Raw genomic sequence first — 11055 nt, forward strand, 5'->3', positions numbered from 1 at the left:
CATGCAGATGTCGAAGATGCTAGAGTTGTTAGCATGTTAAATTAGGTTTTAGTGTTTAAACCCTAATTTGTTAAGTTAGCTTGTTTATTAAGTTGGCTTGTGTAATGGGCCTTGCTGAAAAAGCCCATTAGTTAGTATGTTAGGTCTTATTATAAATAGCATACTAGTCTCTCATCATTGCTAAGCTGCAAATCCTAATTTAGGGTGAGAGAGGTTATTTGTTATTCTTGTAAACTTGTAATCTTGTTTTAAGAGAAAGTAAAAGAATAGCAGTTATAACCAATTCTTGTGTTCCTCTTCTTCCTTGTTTTATACTTTGTTCTTGGCATTAAATTCACAACAGTATTAGATACGATAATTGTCTGAAGTCTTTTACAACTCACACAGTATTCATATAAGCATAATATTTATTTTATACTAGGGTTAAATGGCTTTCACCCCCCCGCAATAGTAGCGAGATTTGATTTTTCCCCCTATTAAATTTTTTTTTTGTCTTGGCCCCTTAACAAAAAAGATTCTGTTTTCAGACACCCCCTATTCCATGTTTTGCTGACTGGGCGTGGAGAATCTTGCATAGGTGGCGTCCAGTTGGATTTTTTGTTTATTTTCTATTTATTTTTTTATTTTATTTTTTTTATTTCGTTTTCTTCTATTTATTAAGAATTATTTTTTTACGTTTTCTTCTTTTTATATTTTATAATTTTGTTTTCTTCTAATATTTATTAAAAGAATTAATAAAATATTAAAATTGGGCTTGACTTCAACATGTTCACAAGTAGCCCATTTACTTAGTTTATTTTCAATTCATATAATTCTATATGTGATTGGTATATAAACATTATTACAATTGTAAAGCCAATCGATGTGGGACTCTATTAGCTAAACTGTATCATCCCACCATTCAATTCAAACCTTGCAAACCAGCCCAAACTTCATTCATTTCCTGCACATAAACCAGCCCAGTATACAACAACACTCTCCCTCCTTGCAAAGAGCATCCATGATTAGGGCTGTTCACCCAACTGAAAAAAACTGAACTGCACTGAGAACTGAATAGAACCGAACCGAACAAATCTTAAAAGATTGAACTGTCAGCATAATTGTGAGAAGGAAACTGCTGCTTAAAACAAAATCAGTGAACTGAACTGTGCTACAAAAACAGTTCGGTGAACATAGTTATCTATCTGTTCTTTTGGGCACACATTTATCATTTTTTACGGATTGTAAACATTAGTTGATATTTTTTTAATTTTTTGGGACTAATTTATCATACTTTGATTAGTGTGTATGGTGTGTGTACGTCAAAAAGTTACTCTACAACAAAACAACAAACCCCTCCAATTTAGCTACCTTTTTTTTTTGGAATATTTTAGGAGCAACTTAAACAAGACATTATCTCTTTCTTTCCCAATTTGCGTAAGACACGTATGTGGCAAACTAGAGTTGGCTGGGCGAACTAAACCTATTGCAATTGTTTGTCCAGCCAGTTTTGTTCTATTACTCTGAACCATAGTGCACTCAACCAAAAATAAGCTCGGATAAGTTCAAGCTAAATAGTAACAGTTCTATTCAGTTTGGTGTTGTTTTTTTTATCGAACCCAACCATAAACACCCCTACCTGTGATATAAGTATTTGTATGTTAAATATCTTTAAGCTATTGTAAATCTATGATGTCATTTACCCGCATGTGCAGTTGTGTGTACAATATATTTGGTTTACTTGCAAATTTAAATACCTCATTAACTTCATTAGAGAACCAACAAAAGGAGCAAGTAACTGAGGAGAAGACATAGGTAAAGAATGAGAAAGAGAAGATTGATGTGAGCAAAAGTGGTTGTGAAGTTTAATGAATGGAGAATTGTTTGAGTGGTGAATCTGGGACTGTGTTGTTGTTGTTGTGTTATGAACTAGCTCCACTCATACTAACTTTATATGGTAATTAACTTTGATATCAGAGTAGAGATGGAAATGAGGCAAAGTTGGTTTATAGATGATAATGGGGCAAAGTTGGTTTACTGATAAAAAATAGTCCCACGTTGGTTGCAATGGAAATAAAAGTAGTGTTTATATACCAATGAAACATATAACTTCATAAATTAGAAATAATGTGAGAGTAAGTGGATAACTAATGAAATCTAAATGGGCTTAGGCCCAAGAATATTATTTTAATAATTTAAAAAAATAATTTCTAAAAAATATTAATAGAAATAATTTTAAAAAACGTAAAAAAAAAATATAATATATAAAAAAAACTATTAAACAATGACGTGGATTTAAAAAAATTAAAAAAGCCACTTGGCAGGCCAAATATGAAGATTCCATGGCCACGTCAGCATGAGGGGGATGCAATTTGGAATCTGGGTTTCTCAAGGGGGGAATCACAAAATTTTTTTTAAGAGGGGGAAAATCAAATCTCGCCTATATGGCAGGGGGGTAAATAGCTATTAACCCTTTATACTATGATATGAATGTATTGTTCATTGGTTTTTGGAATAATGTTAATGTAACTTCTTTAAAATGATTCTTTCAACATTCTCTCAAGAGAGAAACGCATAGTATTTATAAGGTATCCATGAACCTTCTTGATATGATCTAGTGATGAACATTATAATTAATTTTTGGTACTTAGTATTTATGCTAATATCATATAGTGCATCTACTACAGTACATATCATGGTGTATATGATTGATCTAATCATCAAAACATATGGATGATTTTATGTGTTCTTTTTCTTATCCAGTGGTGTAAGGAATTGTCTATTAGACAAAACATCATATGGAAAATGCAATAATCATAATGCGAGTTTATGTATATTAGATGTTTCAATAGTTTGTTAGTATACATAGCTACTAGCTAGGCTAAGATTGAGGTGTATAATCTATTTTGATTCATAACCTTTTAAGAAATATCTCCTACGCATTTTATCAAAACCATTTCTTTAACCATGTCCTACATTTGGGGTGTAGGGGAAATTGTTTTGATGATTAGTATTTCACCTAGATACTATAATAGAATAATGCAATGACTTCCACAAATCTCCTTGTGTGCACATGATTTAAACTTGAAATATATTAATCCAAGTTTTCATAAAACTTCACTAATAAAAATATTTAACTCCAAGAAGCTTTCTCTAATCCATAAGTAAATTTATAAAACTTATATATTTTTCTAGCATCCTCTGAGTTTACAAAACCATCTATATGCATCATACACATACACGAGGTACCTCGTCCTCTAATTAAGGAATGTGATCTTGTTCTCTATATATGCTAGAACTTGTAGTTAAAGCATAACTTTATGATCAGAGTGAAAGTTTCATCATAATTTACATTATGAATTTGTGTGAAACTCTTTACAATCAATCATATCTTAAATGTATTCAACATACAATCCATATTAGTATTCTATAAGTTCAACCCACTTCCATCATGTGGGTATTTTCGAATTAGTTTATACAACCCATATCAATATATGATTTGAGTACATGGACATTATATACAATTTTATGACATTTACCAATTCTTATAATCAATATCATTTATGATACTATGTAGATCTCATGCTACATGAACCATTGGTCCAACAACAAGTTTTTTAAGTTAAAAAAAATTACAAGTGTGTTTGAACTAAACACTAAAGAGAGAAAAGACATACAAAGTTTATTTTGATTTACCTCATAATACAAAGTTACGTCCAATCCCTTAACAATTGATATATTTTTATTATAATTAAACTAATTACAAATTCACTAAGATACCTCCTATTGCAACTTACTTATACCTTAGATTTCTCAAGACAAAGAACTGGCTACAACTTAGTTTCTCTGCCTTCTCTAAGAATCTGGCTAAACCATAACCTTTTGAGAAAATTATAATCAATGAAATAATAAGTGTTTGTGTTTTTATAATAAAATCATATAGAGAATGAAAATAAATGTTTTTCTCAAATATACAAGTGTTCACTAGGATCTACAACCTTGATGGGTTGCTTGCCTTACCTATTTTATGGGTTGCTTGCTTGTGTATCAACCTTTGTCTCTTCGTCCTTTTAGGATGAACTAATGGCAACAACATATGCATTAAAAATTGCATACTAGCATAAGTGATATAATATTTGGTTGAAATTTGATTCACTTCTTATGTTTAGGGATTCTAAATATTTTAATATGGTTCCTCGGCGTTTATTAACAATTTCATATAATAGAAACATTATGACATACAAATCAAATTGGAAACTTATTAGAAGGAACATAGATTTATTTTTAACTTAATTGTTACGATCATGCGCAACGACATAAATCTAAATAACACTGCGGCTTTCCAGGAGGAAAACATAAATCATGATCATGCGCAACGACATAAATCTAAATAACACTGCGGCTTTCGAGGAGGAAAACATAAATCATCTTTACAGTCCCTGTTAGTTCCACAGGGGAGAAAACCTGCATGTCAAATAAAAATAAATGAACATTATTAAAAGAGTTGAAAGATAAAGAAAAACATTGAATTGTAAGTGAAAAAGGATTTACTATGGCTAGTTACAACAAGAATTAGAGAAATCCATATAATTAAAGCATAAACAAGTTTTAGTATTTTAGCCATATTTTGTCTCTTTAGTTTGCACGTAGCAAACAAACTATTATTTGATCATTTTATAAGTAAAATATGACTACCTTAATTCTCATTAAATTGTTTTATTTTTAGCACGCAATTGCCATAAATCATTCATATAAGCAATATTATTACTAAATGTCACTTAGGTATATTAATATGTTAACTTTATCTCTAAAGCTAATATTTAAAAATCATGATTATGATCAAAGATCATTTTAAAAACACACACTCATATATATATATATATATATATATATATATATATATATATATATATATATATATATATATATATATATATATATATATATATATCCTTTTAAAATAGACAAAGGGAAAATTCTCAAAAAATAAGAATATGAAATGATTGAAAAATTGTAGAAATAGTGGATTGAAGAGGTAGCAACATACTTAATTAGTAAAACATGGTTTGTTTATTTCGATTGTAATTTTTTTAAAACTTAGAGAGTTCCATAAGTCCATTCATACAATCAAAATTGTAGTGATATATTTGTAAAGACCCATAAGAGCGAGGAAATCGTGGTCGCCAATAAGAGGTGACACCTTTCTACCATCTTTAATTGAGGGTAATTGCCTCTACTCGCCCTGTCAATGGAAACGTGGAAAAGTCACATCTTGATCTAAGAGATGTTCATAGTCAGTAGACTAAATTGCGTCTTTCTAAGTAGGGATTCAACTATCCACTATTATGACTAAATGGTTTGTTATCATTAAAAAACTAACTCCAAGCCCACGAACCTCTATAAATACCTCATCTCGAGCATGAGGAAGACATAACTCATAATGTACACGAAATACCCTTAGAAACACATAGATTCTCACCTCACATGATCTTGCTCTCTCCATAGCCAAAAACATCGTCGAATAGGGTTTCTCACCACCGTGAACAACCCCTAAACCACCGAAAATCACCAAGGCCTCAGGCAACCCGTGCCAACATAAGGGTTACACACATTTTCTACTTTTTGACTAGTATAATGGAGTCATCGTGGGGTCCCAGTATAATTAACATGGACCACACCTTCCACCGTCACTATCATTTTCATTGCCTCCTATGGAAACTGCTGAAGAAAGATCCAAACTTCGTGGTTAACACCATAGCCGGAGGTTTCGGTGATAGAGGAATTTCCAACACCTCTCAAACGAAATATGCCAGGCAGGTTCTGATTGCAAATGTAATATCCCCAGGACTGTCCAATGCCAAGCAGAAAGGAGCAGGGTCTAGGATCACTTTCTCTAGCAGTGACGCCATATGGGTCCTGCTTAATGAAAATGACCCCGTGGTTTTCACTATGCATCACAGTGACTAGGATATCAAGTGAGTTTTGATACACCTGATAATCTCAACTGACGTCCTATTCTAGAATATCCTCCAAGGGTCAATCCATAAAGCATTAAGGTGTTCTAAGGTTCGTTAGTATGTTTGTCACATGAACAGGTACAAGTAAGGGGTTGCTTAACCCGAAAGACAACTTGTGGTTTGAGATCAGAAACCAAGGAGATTGAAGGAAACTACCTCATAGTAGACACTTTATCACTGTAGAATGTCATCCTTGGAAGGCCAACCATCAACTCGTTAGAGTCAATTATATCCACCCAGTACCTGGTCCAAAAATATCTGCTACTCAGCAGGCGAGTCAGGATGTTTCAGCGAGACCAACAAAACACCCAAGAATGTTACCAGAGTAGCTTGGAGATGGGTAAGGAGGATCTCACTTAGGAGGCTAGTGAAGAAACGAAAAACACAATAAGGAGGGTAGGATTGGGTTTTTGAACGAATGAAAAACTTATGACACGTTTGGTTATTCCGGTTCGTTTGAACTCAAACTACTTCAGTCCACCGTGTTAAGGTGATTTCGCCTCTCACTTACGAGGTTTTAATCCACTAATCAAAATAATGATTACAAAATCACGAAGACAACCGTCAATGTCTTCTCAAGATCAAACCACAACTCGATTTGCTGAAGGAACAACAATTACAAAATAAGATTCTTTACGTGTTTACAATGATGCTTCTAATAAGTTGTATCACAATTATGATGTATACACTAAATTAAATCGCAAAATATGAGTATAATTAAGCGCTCTTTTTGCTTTTGCATGCGTGAGATGTCTACGAAAATTCTTCAACAAAAACTTTTTTATATATGAGGGCTTTTTGATTCGTTGGGAGACAAGCATTCTTGTTTTGGAAACTTGATGAAATGATGTTTAATTCTATTTCCAAAAATGAAGATTTTGTCCGTTGTAATTAATTTCCAGCCGTTACGGGATGATTTTGTATTTGACGATTGAACATTTGATCTTCTGATCATCAGAGTGTTCTTTGCAGCTTGTTGATGCTTAAAGCATTTAAAGTATCAGAGTTTACGAATTTTCTTTATTTGGCTTCAAAACATCTTGTTCTTGTAAATTTCCTTCGATCTCTTAGAACTTCTTGTTCTTGTATACTTCTCTCAACATCTAGATCTTCTTACTCTTGTAAACCCCTCTCAATTCAGCCTTCTGCTTCTGAGACATCACTGTCTAGAACATCTTATTCATATAAACTTCTCTCAATGCAGCCTTCTGCTTCTGAGAAATTACTTCTACATTCTTCAGAACTTCTGCAATTTAAACTGTAGGATTAGAGTGCATATTTGTTCTTATTGAAAATTATGTGTTTGTTATCATCAAAACTCTTTCGAAGATGCATACAGTGCTAGTTAAGATCCCAAACTTGGCGTGGAAAATGAAAGGCTCATGCCCATAGAGGATCTAAAGGAGATATAGATAGTCCTTTGGGGTCACTAAGTGATAAAGATAGCCATCTCTCTTTCGAAAGAAGAAGATTGTGAACTAGTCTACCAACTTATTTAAAATATTGAGTTGTTCACTTTGGCCCTATCTGACATGCCATGGATAGATACCAAGGTTGTGTGTTATCGTTTCACCGTCAACACTCATGTGAGAGTGAGACTAGTGTGACAAAAAAGCAGAAAGTTGACGAGGATAAGAGAGTCACCATCAACGAGGAGGTAATCTAACTATCAATAACACATTTCATCACATAAACGAAATACCCAACCTGGTTAGCAATATAGTGTTGGTAAAGAAAGCATCAAACAAGTGGCGCATGTACATGGGTTTCATTGACCTCAATACGACATGTCCCAAGTATCCTTATCCCCTGCCGGATAATGACCACCTGATTGATGGGTCCTCAAGCTACCTTACATTGAGTTTAATGGATGTCTATTAGGAATACAACTAGATTAGAGATGGATCCCTTTGAGGCCTTATGCAAGAGCCCGCCTTACACGTTGTAAGAGACGACCCTGGTTTTGAGTATTGGTCATGGATAGTAGAATCAATCATATACATAGTACTTGATTCCTAAGTTTGCTCTCATTCTATTATTGAAAATATACACCATCTCTATAGGAGATGATAAGAGTTTGAAAGAGCTAAAAAATAGTGTAATAATTAGTGATAAGTTTATAATTTCTATTTCCACATGTAATTATTGATCTTAGTTGTTCTTTTGTTATGTTTAACATATAATGAACAGAAGTTGAACAAATGATTTAGAATGTATTATTCCATATGATTTTTTTACACACTATTTTTAATTTTTTTCTAATATATCATAATATTTATTTAATTTATTTCACTCACCTGTCTTATACTAAATTTTAAAGAACTACATTATTATTCTAAAAAGTCATATTTGATATTTATTAATTAAATTAAATTGTTAAAATTATTCAATGAAGTTGCTGATATTCTTAATATCTACTATGAGCAAACAACTAAGCAATACTTACATAATACATTATTTACACGCTTTTGAACTTATCAAAATAGATTGAAAGGTCACATAAGCATAAAGAAAAATGCAAGAAATTTTATAATATTAGAAACATTGTGACATACAAATCAAATTGTAAACTAATTATTCAATCACCAAATATTAAACTTATTAGAAGCAACATATAATAGTTATTTTTAATATAATTGCTACGTTTAGGCACAATGACAATTTTCCATATAACACAATGGTATTTGAGGATGGGTACATATATCATCAGCACAATCCTCAGTTGTTACGCAAGGAAGAAAACCTATGTACACAAATAAGAATAAATTAGTGTTACTAAAACAAAAGGAAATATTATATAAAAGATTAAGAAAAAAATATTGAATTGTGTATGAAATAGAACTAACTATGGCCGGTTACAACAAGAATTAAAGAAATCCAGATGATTAAAGCATAAACCATTTTTAGTATTTCAGCCATATTTTGAATCCTTAATTTGCAAGTATCAAACAAACCATTATTTGGTCATTTTATAAGTTTAGCACCTTATGATTTATTTATTATAATAATTTTTTAAAAATCTTACAGAGTTGTCAGCAACCATTCATATAATCAACATTATTATTTATTGTCGTTTAGATACATTATTGTATCACATTTATATATAAAGTTTATCCAATTGATATTTTGGTTTAAATAAAGATCTCACTTAAATTTGTTGATGATGATCAAAGGTCATTAAATTTATACTAAGCTTTCTATACATATATTTTAGGGTTGAATATGTTTTTTATCCTTTAAATATATATATATTTTTTACTTTATACCTATCTATTTTTATTTTTTTTGGAATTTTGGTTCCAATAAATTTTTCTGTTTACAATTTTATTCACTATTTTTTTTTACAAAAGTTCAATTCGCATATTTCAAATGACTTTTTCTGAATGACATCATTAAAATCTTAAAATATCATTAAGTTAATCACTTAGCAATTTCATTGTTAGTTTATTAATTTATGGTGAATTCTTATCTACTCAACTCAAAAAATTGGGTAAGGTTATCTCCGGTGTAAAATGCCTTAAAAACAAAAATCAATTATAATATTTTGAAGTTTTATTAATGACATGTCGTAAAAAAATCGACCAAATCTGCAACATGAATTATTGTAAAAGTGAAAGTACAAAAAATTTAGAGGATCAAAGTTTGAAGGAAGTTATTTAAAGAAAATTAAACTAAAATATTTTGGTTCTAGTTTTTATAATGTTGTAAGTTTGGAATTGGTTCTTGCAAATCTATGTTATGTTATATTTTAGTCTTGTTTTTTTTCTTTTAGTACATGTAAAATAAGTTATGTACATATGTCTAAAGTCTTGAAGTATGCAAACTAAAACAGTTCACTATTTACAAATCTTAATATTTGAGGGAATGTGAGATACTTTAATTTTATCTAAAAGGAGATGGTCCATGAGGGGGTTAGAGAAGTCAAACTCACTGATGTTGGTCGAGTACCGCTATATCACACACACAAAAGAAAATATATAACGACGGTAATGGTAAACCATAGCTTTTGATGCAGTGAAGTGGTTGAACCCGCAAGACTAGCACTCTAATGTCCAAATTAGTATATGGACATTTTTTCACTTTCGTATAAATCAAATAGGTAAAAGCAAGATCATTTTAACTTAGTATAAAACAAAGGATAAACTAGCAGATATTTTAACCAAGCCATTAAAGATTAAAAAATTCTAAGAGATGAGAAGAATGCATAATATAATAAGTGTAAATATTTTGAATTAAGAAGGAATGTTGACGTGTTAGTTAAGTTACTTGTTACATAAGTAACAAATTAACTAAGTTGCTTAGATTGTTGAGTCTAGATAATTTCTGTAAGCCCAACTAGTATCGCATAAATAATCATCATTAGTTCATTATTCAACGTATTTAATAACATCAAATAAAATTGATGTGAAATACACACAAATAAATTTTGTTTTTCTATCTTTTTCTTTTATATGTGTATAGTTCTAACAGAATATGTATTAGGATAATTTTGATTGGGCATTAGAAAAGGATGACCCATAACTCAATCAGCCTGAAAGCAACATAATGGGCCACAATGCAAAACTAGGAGGGCGTGATTTGGCATGTCACGGGTCGCTAGATCCTATCCCCCGTCCCTAGGGGATGGTCACTTAACTCAACTTGTCGTTAAAAGGTTAGTATTTACCACTTCTCGATGAAAGAAATTATTTCCTTCTATTAATAGGGAGAATTGATCTTCTTATTCCAACACTCTACACAAATAGTTGGGATGGAACTAGTTTTACACCCATCAATGTAGTCCATAAAGTAGGCTTATAAATATCTCAACCCTTAAGATTGAGAAACGAATTTATTATTCATATATTCAACATATTCAAACTCTCCTGCATTCTTTTACGTATGAAGGTTCGTCATCTTATTCTATTGTTTGCAAGTACATAATTATATTTAACATAATTTTTATACTTACATGCAATGGAACTAACAGTAGATTTAGAAATTTTATGATATATATATATATATATATATATATATATATATATATATATATATATTAAACATGTGTATGACGGTGCTT

The 11055-nt window shown here is 31.1% G+C and overlaps 2 long non-coding RNA genes across 2 annotated transcripts; both read right to left on the minus strand.

Annotated features, from left to right (window-relative positions):
* Nucleotides 1-3563: 3563 nt before the first annotated feature.
* On the minus strand, nt 3564-4665 carry LOC131641838 (uncharacterized). Its single transcript, XR_009295651.1, has 3 exons — nt 4531-4665; nt 4000-4443; nt 3564-3858 (listed from the first exon to the last, which is right to left on the minus strand). It is a non-coding gene; the product is annotated as an uncharacterized LOC131641838 (long non-coding RNA).
* Nucleotides 4666-8502: 3837 nt separating this feature from the next.
* Nucleotides 8503-9046, minus strand: LOC131641839 (uncharacterized). Its single transcript, XR_009295652.1, has 2 exons — nt 8843-9046; nt 8503-8739 (listed from the first exon to the last, which is right to left on the minus strand). It is a non-coding gene; the product is annotated as an uncharacterized LOC131641839 (long non-coding RNA).
* Between the last annotated feature and the right edge of the window lie 2009 nt (nt 9047-11055).

The sequence above is a fragment of the Vicia villosa genome, unplaced genomic scaffold (genome assembly GCF_029867415.1).
Source record: "Vicia villosa cultivar HV-30 ecotype Madison, WI unplaced genomic scaffold, Vvil1.0 ctg.004153F_1_1, whole genome shotgun sequence".
NCBI classification, from domain to species: domain Eukaryota; kingdom Viridiplantae; phylum Streptophyta; class Magnoliopsida; order Fabales; family Fabaceae; genus Vicia; species Vicia villosa.